This window comes from Hirundo rustica, chromosome 6 (genome assembly GCF_015227805.2).
Source record: "Hirundo rustica isolate bHirRus1 chromosome 6, bHirRus1.pri.v3, whole genome shotgun sequence".
Classification (NCBI taxonomy): Eukaryota; Metazoa; Chordata; class Aves; order Passeriformes; family Hirundinidae; genus Hirundo; species Hirundo rustica.
This window is the reverse complement of record NC_053455.1, coordinates 3733871-3749006: the sequence shown is the minus strand read 5'-3', so window position 1 is coordinate 3749006 and position 15136 is coordinate 3733871.

Sequence of the window (15136 nt, the reverse complement as noted above, 5' to 3'; positions counted from 1 at the left end):
GTGGTGGAGGGAACCCCTCCTCGTCCCAGCAGGTCCCCAGACCTCGTGCTGGGCACCAAAGCCATTTGGATGCCCACGGATTGGCACGAAGCCGGGTGGCTCTGAGCCAGAGCCCAGGCTGGCAGACCTGCAGGCAGGAGGGTGCCACCAGGGCTCTGCCAACAAGCTGCTCCTGGCATCCGCTGCTCCCCAGCATCCCTGCCCTCCCCACGGCCTTTCCGCTCCAATACGTGTCTCTCTCCAAACCCGTAGCTGCGCTGACATCACAAATGCAATGTTCAGGATGAGTTAATCCCTGGTGGTCCCTGATGTTCCCTGCTTTGCCTCTGCATCTCTTCATTTCCAGGCAATTGAATTGACACTGCTCCATTCCAGCTGGGGAAACAAAAAAAAAAAAACCCACATTTCAGCCTCCAGGCTGAGGCTCCCTGGGGCCCGGCAAGGTTGGGGCAGCTCATGGCAGGGAAAAGTCACGACCCACAAAGGAAGGAAGCTCCAGCAAAGAGGTGTATTTTTGTTACTGTGGCTGTGCTTTAAGTTTCTATAGCTACCAGAAGAGACTTGTCAGGAAATGCTGCTACTCCCCTCTCCACACACTGCTTTGGAGTGGGAAAGCAGGAAAAGGGGCCCGTCGGAAATTGTTGTAGCTTCCCATGTTTAAGCACCTCTCTTCCTCTTGTCTCCATACCCCCTTTCTGGGATGGAAGAGCACATTTGATGATGCTTCACTAAGCTCAGCAATCAGATTGCAGGGCCAGATGCAGCACAGTTTTCCTGCAGAGCTGAGTAGTGGTGGCCAAGGATCCCAAAATCCGCCAGGAAGTGACGTGCCAGGCTGGGCAGAGGGCTTGGTCCCCAGCCCTCGGGTTTCCAGGTCCTGGGCATGGATGTTTCCTGCTGCTGAGCATCCCTCTGTGCCCTGCAAGGACCCTGCAGAAATGCAAACCTCACTCCATTTTAGCTCCTTTTCCCTGATCCATCAGTCCTTTGGGGTTTACAAATAAGTGGACACGGCATGCAGTGGATAAGCTTTAAACCACTTGTAATTCTGCTTTCTGTTTTCAGGGGAGTCCAGGTCTCCGAAGAGAAGGAAAAGGGCCAGAGGAAAGTCACACCTTCTCAAAATCCAGAAGCACCCCTTGGAGCCCAAGCTGAATCCTGAGGCCACCTTTGCATTCTAGTGCACAGCTCACCAATACAGGAATAAAATCCACCCTCCTCCTCCAAACAACGAGCCTGTATTCCATGTGTTTCTGGGAATATTGTGCACAGTGTTCCACACAGTGCCTAAATTTCTCTGGGGTTCACAAGGGTGCTCAGACACAGGATGACAAACGGGGTGTAAAGACCATTGCCTCAAAGGGGTTGAGGTATTCGAGTCCTACCAGTAACAAACCCTACTTTGTTCAGGGATGGATGTGTTTCTGGAGGCATCAGCCAGATCCCAAGTGCTTCTCTTCCTTCTGCCAAGCGTTGGGACGCAACAGCAATGTGTTCACAGCCCTGAAAGTTCGTTTTCTCTTACAATTTGGGTGTCTTTCCACAGCGCACACAAACACACATACACACACACAGATGTCCACGTAAATATTCCATCTGCACTCATGAGTCAGTAAAATGTGAGGCTGGGGAGGTCAGGGGTTGTGTTCGTACAAACATCCTGAAGTTCAGCTGTTTCCCCAAAGCTTGTCTGAACTGCGTGTGACCTCCTCCAGTCTGGAAATGCGAGGCAGCCCGTGTTCTTTGAGAGGTTACCAGCACATCATGAATCTGGAAAAGTCTGCAAAATAAACCACTTTCCTTGGAGTATTCATTTGATGCTTGGCTTCAGCTGCTGAGCAGCGCCAGAAGGGCTCTGGGTCGTAGACAAATGCCAGACCGTGTTTGGACAGCTTCCAACGATGTGGGCATGGACTTCAGGTGTTCCTCTACCTGTTCTCGCTGCAGACCTTGAGACCCAGGACAAAGAAAGTGGTCAAAGTTTCCTAACCAAACAAAAGCTGCTTCTTTTTCCTCATTATAAACTCTGCCCTGCCCTGCCCGCAGCAGGGAGCTGACTCGGGGGCTGAGCCTGGACAGAGGACTTTGCGGATATTCACACTTGGGAAGGAGCCCCAGGATCCTGGTGGGTATTTTGCTGCCTGCTCACTGACATTACAAGGCATTTCACAACATTAAAATCTCTGTTCTTTAGCCTAACTCACAAACAAAACAAAGCCACCTCGGGTCGGTGTTTTAGTTGTAAGTTGCTTAACAACAAACGATATTTCTGCCCTTTTTTCTAACACCGAACTTGCTACATTTTGATGTTGTGTGAAATGCCAGGAGATTAACAGCCTCTCTCTCCTGGGGTCTGCAAAACCTCCTTTTACCACTGAAACTATTGATGCTGTTAACCACTAATGCCCACAGAGGAGTAGCCAGCCAGTGGGTGTTTTATCTCCCCTGCACAGGGAACTGCAGCCACACAACACCCAGCACCAGCAGGAACCTCCCCTGGCAGACAAACTGCCTGGCTGAAGGGAAAACCATGGAGGAGGCGACACAACTGCTCCCAAACACCTCTGGTGCCTCCATCACCTGCAGTCCTCAGGGAAAACAGCGGTGGAGATGTAAATGAAATTATTCCCCCATTGCTTTTACACCCCCAGGACACTGTCAGCCTTAATGAGTTAATATTGTGAGAGCCTCCTGTGTTCATCAGCTGGGAAACGGGCTAGGAAAGGTACTTTCCAAAGGAGGCCCTCCCAGGACAGCGTTTGTATATTCCCATCTCCTCCAGCCATCTGCTGCCTTTCCAGATCCCCCGCAGGAGACCTGTGCTGTGGTTGGTGCTGGGTTTATTGCTATTGTCATCATCGGCTCTCGGTGTTAATATCACAGAAGCAGCTTGGAGCACTAATCACGGTCCCTTCCTGTCTCAGTAGGGCTGGAGCCATCAGACAAGGGAACTAAGAGGGGATGAATTGGAATGGACTCCTCTGTGAAGCTCAGATGGTGAATATCCAGGGAAATCTTTCATGATTTTGTTCACCCTTGAACCTCCAGTAGGAGAGATCTCTGGCGGGGCAGAAAGACTTCTAAATGAGCTCAGATATAACCAAACAATCTAGTTCATCATTTTCCCCATGGGGCTGACAGTGCTTTCCATAGTCCTTAGGATACCGCAGGAATTAAATTATCACAGTGGAGCTCAGAGGTGAGAGATGGCCACAGGAACTGGTGATATCACAAATTTACCTTAGACCTTCCACCTGGACCAGCCACTTCAGTTCCTTCCTTTTTCCCCACATCACAAGGGTTTGATGATCTTGGAGGTCCTTCCCAACCTCAGTGATTCCCTGAGTCTGTGACCAGCACTCCTGGGAGCAGACCAAGAGCTGGGGTGCATCTCCAAGAGCCCAGCCCGAATCCTTGGGGTGTTGGACACCTCAAACTCTGCAACCCACTTTGCGTTCACTGCAGGCATCAACACTTATTGGGAGTCGTGCCACGGATCATGTTCGGTGACTCCAATAGAAACAAATCTTCCTCGACCTCAACAAAGTCCCTGGGAGCAGAAAGAGACACTCTGGTTGCAGGCTCCTTGGTGGGCAAAGCCCAGGATAGGAGTGGGACAAGACTTGGGTGGCCAAACATGCCAAATGTGCTTTCCAGCTCTTTTTCCACCCTCAAACAGCCAACTCTGCATTCACACCTACACCTGATCGCCTCTCACCTGTCCACACAGCAGGTGATTTCCCTGCATGTCACCAGGTTTTGACCCACGTGTTCTCGTTGTTAATTATGCTCAGGGAAAGCGGCAGCATCGCTGTCCCAAATCAGCCTCCACATTTCCCCCGCCTTCCTTCCTAATTCACAGAGCTCCTCCAAGCCCCTCATGACCAACTTTGATGTGCAGCCTTTCCCAGCTCCCCCAGTTTCGAGCCTAAGAACATTTTTACATCTCATGCTTTGATGGATCATTCAAAGGCTTCAATCACCGTGTCTCGGGTTTTGTAGCCTTTCCTGAGCGCTGTTGTTTACATCAGGGACTTTCAATTGCACCACGGTTCCTTCATGAAAACCTCACTTCCTCACACTTGGGTTGAACTTGTGGCTTGAAATTGTCTCTTTCTGAGTGTTTGTAAACATTTTCTGTGTCTGCTACGGCCGGGCAGCAGTCCTCTGCTTCCAGGGAAGAAATTGCTGCTAAAAAAACATCCCCTGCACAGCTATGATGAGTTCTGAAGGCAGAGAATAAAGTATAAGCTACCACAGAGGTAGAAAAAAGAAGGTCAAAAAGCTTCAGAGACTCATGCAAGCCTGGAAAACTTCTGGAAGTGGAGCTGGGAGTGGGGAAAACTAGCAAAGGGAAAGTTGTTTCCCCCTGTTTTTGCCTTCTCCGTTGTATTCCCTTTGCTCCCTGTGGAACTGTGGGGGTTTTGTGCCCAGAAAAGGAGACTGGACCACCACAGAGGGCAGGGCATGGAAGGCCCCAGGGGGTTGGAACCCAAAGGTGGACTCGAGTTACGCATTCGGGAGATACTTTTTTGCAAGAGAAATTCCACATTTTGGGGAATTCAGGGATAAGCAGCAGTACCAGTCGAGACCAACCCACCACAAATACACCACTGGCGTTTCACAGCAGCGTGCTGGGACCTTGATTTATGTCAGCTGCCACTGCAAAGGTCTCTTGGGGCTCCTCCTATTCCAAGCTGCTCTACCTCATCCAGGGCAGCTGTCCTGTAGGAGGTAGGTGACGTCTGGAATGTTGTCCACTCTGATCTGGAACCTCTGGAATCTCTTCTTTCCATGGGGTGGTGGAGGCCAAGGGGCTTCCCCTCACTCAGAGCTCAACATCTGGTGGAATCGCCATCCCTGGAAATTTTCAGAAAGGTTGTGCAAGTGACACTTGGGAGGATGGTTCAGTGGTGAATCCATTGCAGCCTTTCCTCTTCTCGTTCCTCTTTTTCTTTGTTTCCTGAATCACAGAGCTGACTTTTGTCCCCTGGGCTGGGTTCCTGCCTGGTCTCTAAGCAAGCTCTGACTCCTCTCTAATGACTTCCAGCAGGTTCATCCCAGATCCAGCAGCTCGCTTGCAAGACTCTGCATTTCTCAGATTGCTGCCATAAATGCACAAATCAGCTGTTACAGTGAGCACTGGGTGGCCACACACCTCCTCTGACCCCAACCAGAAAACATCGAGTTCCCTGGGTCTCTGTGGATAAACCATGGGGATTTTTTTGTGGGGTTTTTTCCCCACCAGAATTTATTTCACCATGCAAACCCCACCCTGGGGTCGGCAGGGACCCGAGTGCCACCCTGGGAGAGCCCCTTTGCAGCTGAATGGAGCCTCTGTCACAGCTCACAGTGGCACCTCTGTGTGAGACACTCCAGGCTCCCTTTTGTGCTGGCTCCCCTGGCCCAGGGTGGCACAGCCACCATCCGATCCCCCTCTGGATGCTCGGATCCCCGGGAGCAGATGTGCAAGCATTGGGTCTGAGGCCTCTGTAGAGTTGGGAGGAGAGTCATGACTGATTCCTGCAAAGCCTGGGGCTGGAGCAGGGAGCCAGGGAAGTCATGGACACTGAAACCTCATATTTAAGGAATAATTCAGATCTTTGTCGCTGGTCCTGCCTGTTCTTCTCCCAGATTAACGCTGTGGCTTTGGGACAGGCATTGTGGCAGAGGTGGGTCTGCCTGTTAAACACACCTTTTCCATGCCCTTTTCCCAACCTTTTTGCCAACGCTCAGTCTGGTTCTCGTGGATACAGCCCAGGGCATCCCCAGTGCTGGGGGCAGGCACAGAGCACCAGGCGGTAGCACAGACTCAATGGGCAGTGAGGTGTTGGGTGTTTGGTCACCACCATCCCAAATATCTCTGTCTCCTCCTCCAGGGAGCCAAACCTGGAGCCAGAGAGGAAAACATTATGGATGAGCAGACCCCTGGTGTGCCTGGACAGTCAGGCACAGCTGAACACCTCCTGATGGACAAGGAAATCAAGCCCAGCACTGCAAGTGATGCATTCCCTTGGTTTTTTTGCTGTTGACATTTTTAAGCCAATTGGTTTGTCAATGCTGGATAAACAAAATGGGGGAAAGGCAATTACTGAGGAGAGCAGCAGCAGTGATTGCTATTAGTGTTATTGCCCTCTTCCCTCTGAGCCTTATTAGGTGCTTATATGAGAGACAGACTTCTGTGAAATGTCAGTGAGCACCAGATACTTGAAAATCCAGCCCTGAGGAGCTTCAAAAATCTTGTTGATTACTTTAGACATTGGATGAACATGGGAAACCACAGCAAGCCTGCCCTCAGGTGAATCCCAGACACATCCATCAGCAAGAATCAGGGAGCAGAGCAGGGAGGGCAGAGGGCAGCTGTGCCTTGCAGACTTCTTCCCCTGAACAGCAGTCCTGGGGGCCAGGGGACAAATCCCGCCGCTCACTTCCAGAGAATCATAGAGTCGTGGAAAGGCTTGGGTTGGAAGGGGCATTAAAGCGTGCCTAGTCCCACTCCCTGCCAAAAAAGGACACCTTCCACCATCCCAGGTTGCTCCAAGCCACGTCAAACCTGGCCTTGGACACCCCCAGGGGTCCAGCTTCTCTGGGCAACCTGTGCCTCAACACCCTCACAGTCAAAAATTCATTCCTGATATCTACTCAGTTACCCATTTCAAGTAGGGAAAAAGGACCTCCCATGCATCCTCACCCACATCCAGAGTCCTCCAGCAGCCTTATTAGAGATGGGTAAAGCAATGATCTTATTTCAAAGGGAAGAATTTCCCCCACGTTCCTACAAACGCCAAGTGGCTGCAGCTCTAAGAACAGCCTCTAAAACTGTGGAGCTGGGCAGGGGCTTTCCCAGCATTGAGTCACTTCCCAGCAGGTGGAAACGGCTGGATCTGGGGTTTCTTTGCATTTTAGGTGTGTGGAGGAACATTCAGGGCGACGGTGCCAGCCCAGGAGAGCCTTTGGTTCAGACAGAGAAAGAGTTGTGTGAGGAGCTGACACTCTGGCAGGGAATTGGGTTTGCTCCCAGTGACCCCACAGCTCTGCTTGGGGATGGAGAAGCAGAGTCAGAGCTCCTGGTTCCCAGTCCAGGGACCTGTTTATGGTTAATTCTTCTTTTGAACTCTCCCTCCTTGGAGGTGACATGGCCACGGGGAGTTGTGGACTTCTCCCCTCAGCAGGATTTCGGTGGGTTGAGTTTTGCGGACACAGTGGGCCTGCTGTCTCCTGGGAAGTTATATTTACTCTGCCTCTCCTTGCTGTTTTCTTTAACCTAAAATAAGATGTCCCAGACTAAAAAAAAAAAAAAAAAAAAAAAAAAAAGGCGAGCATGTTTTGCTCCCAGTGTCTGGATAAACATATCACTTCCCGACCCTTAAATAGAGTTCATGGGATGAGCTGTGGGGAGCTCATTGAGATGCAGCAGCTTCAGAGGCTGGAGAGGATTGTAGAGGTGACGGGGTCCTGTTTTCTTTCTTTTTCTGCCTGTTTTCCTTCTTTTTCTGCTTGGCCAGGCCCCACACTGTAAGGTTTGGGAAATCAGCCCCCATCTGCCTTGCCCTGCCTCTCCCGCAGTGCTCCTCGTTAGGAGTGTGTGGCTGTAATTAGCACAGCCCAGGCCTGCTCGGAGCCCCTCCTCGGGGACAGCTGCTGGCTGGAACCATCTATTTTTTGCCACCACAAAGCAGCATTCATGTGCCAACTTGTCATTTGCTCTGCCCCCGACAGGGCTCCGTCCTCCTCCTCCTCCTCTCTGTGAGGTCTGGGAAGGTTGGGTTTGCCTCAGAGGAGAAGCAGTGATCTGTTTCAGCCTTTTGACAGTGGAGGAGTTAGTAGGGTTTGGGTGTTTTTTTTGCTTGGATGGGCTTTTTGTCTACCTCAGACCACCTCTGCCTGGATTAAATGAAATGTTTAAATGATATCAAGTGCAGATAGGGCTGAAATTACATCCTCCATCAGCTGCAGGCAGGGCTGGCTGATTAGCCTTTCACATTTTGTATCCACTTAAGAACCAAAGATAGTGGGAGCGGGCTTGATATCCCTCACGGGCCCTTTCCGAAATATCCAGAGGATGAGCTCGGAGGAGATGAGCGTCCATCAGCTCTCAAAGGTGTGCCAGGCAGGGAGGGGCACGTGGCCCATCTCAGTATCCCAAAGAAGACCAAGAAGAGTCACCTGCACCCTGCTCTGCACCCTGCTCTGCACCCTGGATCCTCCTGAGCATCGCCACTGCTTTTCCCTGGTTTTGAGGACCGCTACCAAAAGCAAATTTTACTTGAACAGGAGAAAATCACCTCCAAAAATGATCACAGAATCATTTAGGTTGGAAAAGACCATTAAGATCAGTGGGTCCAGTCGTTACCCCAGCACTGCCAACGCCACCACTGACCTGATGTCCCCAGGTGCCACATCCACACGGCTTTCAAGTCTCTCCAGGGATGGGCACTCAACACCTGCCCTGGGCAGCTGTGCCAATGCCTGCCCACTCTTTCTGTGAGGAATTCTTTCCTAACCTCCAACTTAAACCCCCCCTGCTGCAACTTGAGGCCATTTTCTCTCACCCTGTCACTCGTTCCCTGAGAAATGGATCCATCTCCTCCACTGCAATGGCTAAATATTGTCCCGCATAACCAAAACACTCATTTTCTACCACAGAGCTCGAAGTTACCAGTGCTCAGCAGCCAGACCAGCCCACTGCTCCATTTCCTTTACAATCTTACTTCTGCCAGCAAAGATGCCCATTAAGGAGTCACAGATCCATCTCCACAGGGGCAGATCAAGAGGAAACTCTCCTCTGTGTGCATCAACGTCCAGCCATTAAATCAGCCCTGCAATGTCTCTCTGCTCTTTCTGTGTGGCTTTTTTTTCGTTGCCTTTGTATATTTTTTCAGACTAATTCCCTTTAAATCTGACCTTCCGAAAATAACCTTGTCTCTGGACAAAGAGCCATCATCCCCTGCCCTCGTGAGCCTGACCTGCCCCCTCGGGAGGTCGTGCCAGCCGGAGGGGAGCTCTGGCTGCTGTTCCACCTCCAGGCTTCTCACTGACCCTGAGCCAACCTCCTGGAGGTGCTGCAGAGAAAAGCACATCCAGCCCTTTGAGACTCCCAGGAACCAGATGTCACCAGAGGCTGCCGGCCCGAGACATCTTGGTTGACAGCTCGGAGATGTTCCTGCTGCTGATGGGAAGTGACCCATGGAGTGAGGGAAGCTGCTTGGCAAGGGAAGGAGCTCAGCAGAAACACCGTGAGTCAGCACCAGAATGGGAAGTGACGGCGATGAGGACAGGCAGGGAGAGGGATGACGGATGGGGAGACGCGAGCAGCTGATCCTGAAGCACCTCTGGAGGAGGGAATGGCTGCAGGGAGCTGCTCATGGAGCTGCCGCCCTGCAGCACTGGGGGTAGCTGTGTTCTACCTGCAGGAAATTTTCTCTCCAGAGAGGATTTTTTCCTCCCACCCAATGATGAAAAACGAGATTGTTGCGGAGGGAAGGGGGCATGGGTTAAGCAGCCTACCACAGTGCTCCTGATCTACCATTTATTTACCACTGGGATTTAAATAACCTGCTCGGGGCTGGATGTGAAATGTGACTGAGTCAGACAGACACAGCTCAGCGGGTGAAAGCCTGAGAAGAACAAGCATCATTTCCTTCAGCTCCAGGGTAAAAGTTATTTAAGGACAAGGACTTACCCAAGGAGAGCCCCACAGTGATCTCCAAACTGTCCTCACAGCCAGCTGGCTGGAAAAGAAACCATCTCATGCATTGCTGAGGATCAGGAGCCTTTGGTGCCTGGTCCACTCTGATTTCTAGGCAGAAGCCCCAGGGTTGTCTACCCCATTTTATCCCCTCCCTCCCATACACATCTCTGCTGGTGGAGCTGAGAAAGTCAGAGAAAATGCATGAAATTCAAAGCCCTCACGGCAGCTCTTGCAAAAACATCTGCAGCACAACATCTGCAACATCTGCCCTGTGTGCTAAACCAGATCTCTGAGTTGTTCCTTGCACGTTTTCACGCGACAGAACTATTCAGAGGCTCAAAAATTGATGTCCAGCCATGCTGGATAGGGCTGGCCCCTGGACTGAAGACCTTGCTGCAGGGAAGATGAAAGGACTGAAACCTCCATTCCCCAGAGGGAAACCAGAGGGGTCAGAAAAAAATAGGTGACCTCAGTCACTTTATAGCAGAGCCCTCGTCGTTTGGTAAAGTTTCATGATGTTGTCTTAAAATAGAATGGTCTTTTATTAGAGATTTTCTTAGTGCAGCAGCAGGCTGAAACTCTTGTCATCGCACAGTTTAAAACCCAGGCTGTAAAAGCAAAATGATACATCCCTGATCATTAATGCATCTCCGAAAAGGGCTCTCACTCCTTTGCTTTGCCTTTCACAGCCTGGATGAAAAAAGGCTTATGTGTGCAAATCTAAAATTAATCACCTGGATGTCTTACAGATTCCCAGATAACAAGGGCATCTGCAAATCATTGTCTTTGCAGGATACAGAGACATCAAAGATCATCTCCTCTCTCCTCCTGTCCTTTCCCTGGATTTGTTGCTCCAAGACAAGAGCAAACCTCTCATCCTTACATGCCGGTCTCGGAGGCAGAAACTGAGCAGCCTCACATGGATGGGCAGAAACGTGGAAATAAATAAAATTCTGCCCCTGAAGCAGGTTGTGGATGGCAGGTCCCTTCCCATGGCTCTGCCCCATCCCCATTCCCCTTCCCTCGTGGGCTGTCAGGAAGAAATAACCCTTCCTGAGCAACCAGGATGCTCCAGGAACGATTCCAGAGCCAATGGGACAAACAGGAGCCAACAGCTTAGATTGCCACCAGCAATACCAGAATCATTTCTGCAAGTGAGATACTTAGATAAGCCAGGCCTTGGGTTTAAGTCAACAATTTCACCTGTGAAAAAGAAATATCCCTGGTGGAAAATATTCTTGGTGGGAGAAACATGCCTAAGATCCGTCTGGTAAAGACTTACTGTCTACAAACTCTTCACCACTGACTCCTTTGGGAATGAGAGAGGGATAAAAGGGTATTTAAAGTGTGAGCATCAGCATTGGGGCAGGCTTGATCCATGTGCATTGGAAAATCCAGAGGATTTTCCACTGACTCCAGGCAGAACCCAGGCCAGATACACTGTGGGAATCCTTACTGGACTAAGGGGCAATCTGCAGGCTAACAGCAGAGTCTTTCCAAGCAGGGATTAATCTGTAAGGAGAGCTGGGAGCTGCAGTTGTAACGGAGGGCCCTGATCCAGCAGGGAAGCTTTGGTTTGTTCAATATTTATCTGAGCAATGGCTGCATTTCACCCAGATCCTGGCTGGAAAACCAGTGGAGAACCTGATCTCCAGCCTGGCACAAGGCTGCTCACCTGCACAAAGAGCATTCCTGGGGGTTCAGGCTGGAATTCACAATATCCTGCCAGCCAAGATGCCAAGCTCCTAGCTTTTATCAAAGAAAAGGAAGAGAACCCTTAATCAATGTCTTTGGTTAGAGCACCTTTTCTGGAGGTTTGTTTCCCATTTTGTTCAGTCTCCTCATCCTGGTGCTGCGTTTTCCACCCTTCAGGCTTTCCCAGAGATGTGAGTCTGTGCAGATCTCCCAGATCCATTGTTCCCACTCTCTCCCCTTGTCTTAGGTTGCAGTGCAAGCTGTAACCAGCAGTTTGTATTCTATCACCAGCTGTTAAATCAGGTGGGGCAGTGTTTTCTTTATCCCTTCCAGGACCCATCCTCCCTGCAGGGGATATCTGCTGTTCATGGGCCATCCAGGCTCACTGCATGCCTGAGACAATTCCATCATCCATTGGGAGATGCTCCACCCAGGGGAGGAGCCAAGTATTCCCACCTGGATAAAATCTGGGATTTGGAACAGCAGGACAGCCTGTGTGCACTGGATTGCCAGAGGAATACTGGACCTACCTCAGCACCACTGGACGTTCAGAGAAAACTACACCCTTCTACAGGATCACCTCTGCTAGAACCATACCTGTCACTGCAGGAGGACTTGACTGGACTGCTCCCAGCACCCTGACCAACTGGCTGTCAGCTCATATTCTGACTGTCAGAGTTTTCATTTTGTTTGTTTGCTTTTTTGTGCTGCTACATTTTTATTTTAATTTTCTTGGTAAAGAACTCTTACTCCTATTCCCATATCTTTGCCTGAGAGCCCCTTAATTTCAAAATTATGATAATTCCAAGGGAGGGGGTTTGCATTCTCCATTCCAAGGGAGAGTCCTGCCTTCCTTAGCAGACACCTGTCTTTCCAAACCAAGACACCCCTCTAACTGGAAGTTCTTCTTTTGTAGCCCATTCAAAGGAATCTTTCCAGGACAAGGAGAACACCTCACCACACCTGGAGCTTCTTCCACCCATCCTGCAGGCACTGCAGAGTGTACAACCCGCTCTGCAAACTTTTCCTTATCTTTCTTGTTTCCTTACCACAAAACAGTCAAATCAGTGTTGCTTTGACTTCTCACGGCAACAAAATCCAGGCTGAGAAAAATATCAATCAAATTCGAGCCCAGGAATGAAGAAGCTGAGGGAGCTACAAGCAGAAGGGAAATATTTCTCCGCAGTCAGTGATGCTCATTAGCCCACACTCAGCATAATGTGCTTGGGGCACAGGGGGTTGGCTGCACAACAGCAGTGCAAGAAGGCAGGAATAAAGATAAACCAAGAGGATGGAGAGAAAAAAATCTGATTTCAACAAAATGAGGCTCTCCTGCCATCAACTTGCTTTTCTATGTGAAGGCTGAGGGCTTTCTAGCTCATCCCAAGGTGACTTTCTGTGGCCAACAAGGAGACAGGATGGGACCAGCATAGCCGGGGACAACCTGCAGCTTCCCCAGCCCTGGGACCACTCAGTCCCCCTGCAAAGATCTCTCTGCTCTCCATTCAGCAGCCTCTGGGAGTGGTTTTAACCCAAAATCCAGAGCTCCCTTGTGCACAGGGTGCTGCACACCACGTGGGTTCAGGGACAGCACAGCTGGTGATCACTTGTGTTTGGTGTCCCCCATTTTACAGAGCTGAAGATCAGCTGTCAATCAGTGCCTCGAACATCTTCCTCAAAGGCTCCTTGAAGGCCCTGGGCTGGTGCTGCACAGCCTTGCCAGCTCCACGGGAGATGTTTGCCAGGAGAAGTGCTGCATTTTTTTTGTCTGAACTGGTAAGTCTGGGAAATCAGCTTAAAGCATTCCAGTTTGGAGACCCATTTCTCATAAACTCCTGAAGTCCCTTTCCTTCCAGCCTAAGCCAATCCAACACATTTGTTTCTAGGCTAAGATCCAGCGCAGAGCTTTCTTTTGAGTGCCAGCAGCAAATTTTTATGACCACAAAATAAACCTTTAAATACGATCGGTTTAGATAAGCGGTGAGAATGGTGAGAGGCACTCGGTGATTTGAATCCAGAGGTGTGAACAGTTCTGCTTAAAGGACATTCAAAAATAATGGCACTGGGGCTGTGCTGCCACTTCCAGGAGGAAACAGATCGTGCTAATGCTGGTTTGAGTGGTGGCTCTGTAAAACCTGCACAGGAGCAAGAAGAGGTGCATTATGAGCAGCCCTGAGGCAAGGACGAGGTCCCAGGGAGGTCAGACCCCAAAGAACTGCCCCAAACCTGCCTCCCAAAAGCTCCTTTCACAGCTCCCCAGCAGCACAACTGGTTGTACCCTGGCTGCCTCCTGCCAAGCAGGAAGAGAATTCTTCCCCCACACATCCATGGCTAAGCAGCTCTACGTGTCCCGGTGTTTTTTTTTTTCCCAGGCATTGTGCCGAAGGGGTTCCCATGATTCCCGATGAAATGTTCAACTTATCCCAGTGCTTGACCTGCTCACCACCACTGCTGCCATCATCACCCCTGAGGTACCCAGCTTGGACAGGATCATTCCCTGTGTGAAGATTATTTGTCTGAAAGCAAAGCCGAGGAGCAGAGAATATTTCTACAACTCTCTGAAAAGATGCTGTAGGTGGGTGGGGTTCAGTCTCTTTTCCCAGGTGATGCCTCAGATTGGGCCAGGAGATGTTTTAATTGGATATTATGAAAAATTTCTTCCATGAAATGTTTGGCATCGGAACAGGCTGCTCAGGGCAGTGATGGAAACGCCATCCCTGGAAGTGTTCAAAAAACACGTGGATGTGGCTACTGTGGACACGGTTTGGTGGTGAACGCTGCAGGGCTGGGTCAGTGCTGTGTGGGTTGTCACTCCTAATGCAAAACTCCACAAATACCAAAGGCTGTGGCTGAATATTAGAAATGCTCAAAACCCACCCAGGTACGTCCTGGTGGAAATGGAAAACATTGGCACCACCTAAAGGGAGCAATTCCTGGAGAGATGTCTGCTGCTGTTTGCACAGTCAGGATATTCCCAGGCTCCTGATTTCCCATCCATGATGAGCTCAGCCACCCTGGAAGCACCCTGTGATGGTTCCCATCATCCCGAGCAGAAACCACCCTGCCCCGACAGACAGATGATGACAGACAAATCAGCTCAGGGCTGAAATGCAACTGTGGCACAGAGCCAAGCCCGAGCCATCATCAATTTGGAAACCCCAGGGAGCTGGGGATGTTTGAACTCCTGTCTTCAATCCCGCCCCGTCCTCCCCTGGGGATTGAGGGAAACCACTTAAATCTTTGAAGCTGCCCATGGTCAGGCTCCAGAGCAGCTGAGCAAACCAGTGAGCAGCTAAATCAGTGTCCAGTGGCGCTGCTGGGAGAGGGGCAGCGGTCAGCTGTGCATTAGCGGTGCTTTCCCAAGGAAGCCATCAGGGACACGGATTAGCTCCTCCAGGAACCATCACAGACCTCCCTGTGGCTTGCAGAAGGCACTTGGCAAGGCACAACAACACGTCCTCAAATTAACAGAGACACACCAGCACGGGCAGCTGCTGCTCGCTCCCCCAGGGGCCGGGATAACGCGGCAGGCACGCGGCAGGTGCCGGACACCTGGCTCCAGGCAGAGCAAAACCTGGGCTCCACAGCTTTCCCCGAACACTGACATCACCAAAGGTGTTGTGGGGACAGGACCCAGTGCTGCCCACGCTCCAGCTGAGCTGCAGGTCTTGTCATGGTTGGCATTCCAGTTAAAGCCCCAGGTTCTGAAGTGGACCTGGTGGTGGAGGTGGCTTTGACCAATTTTAGCCC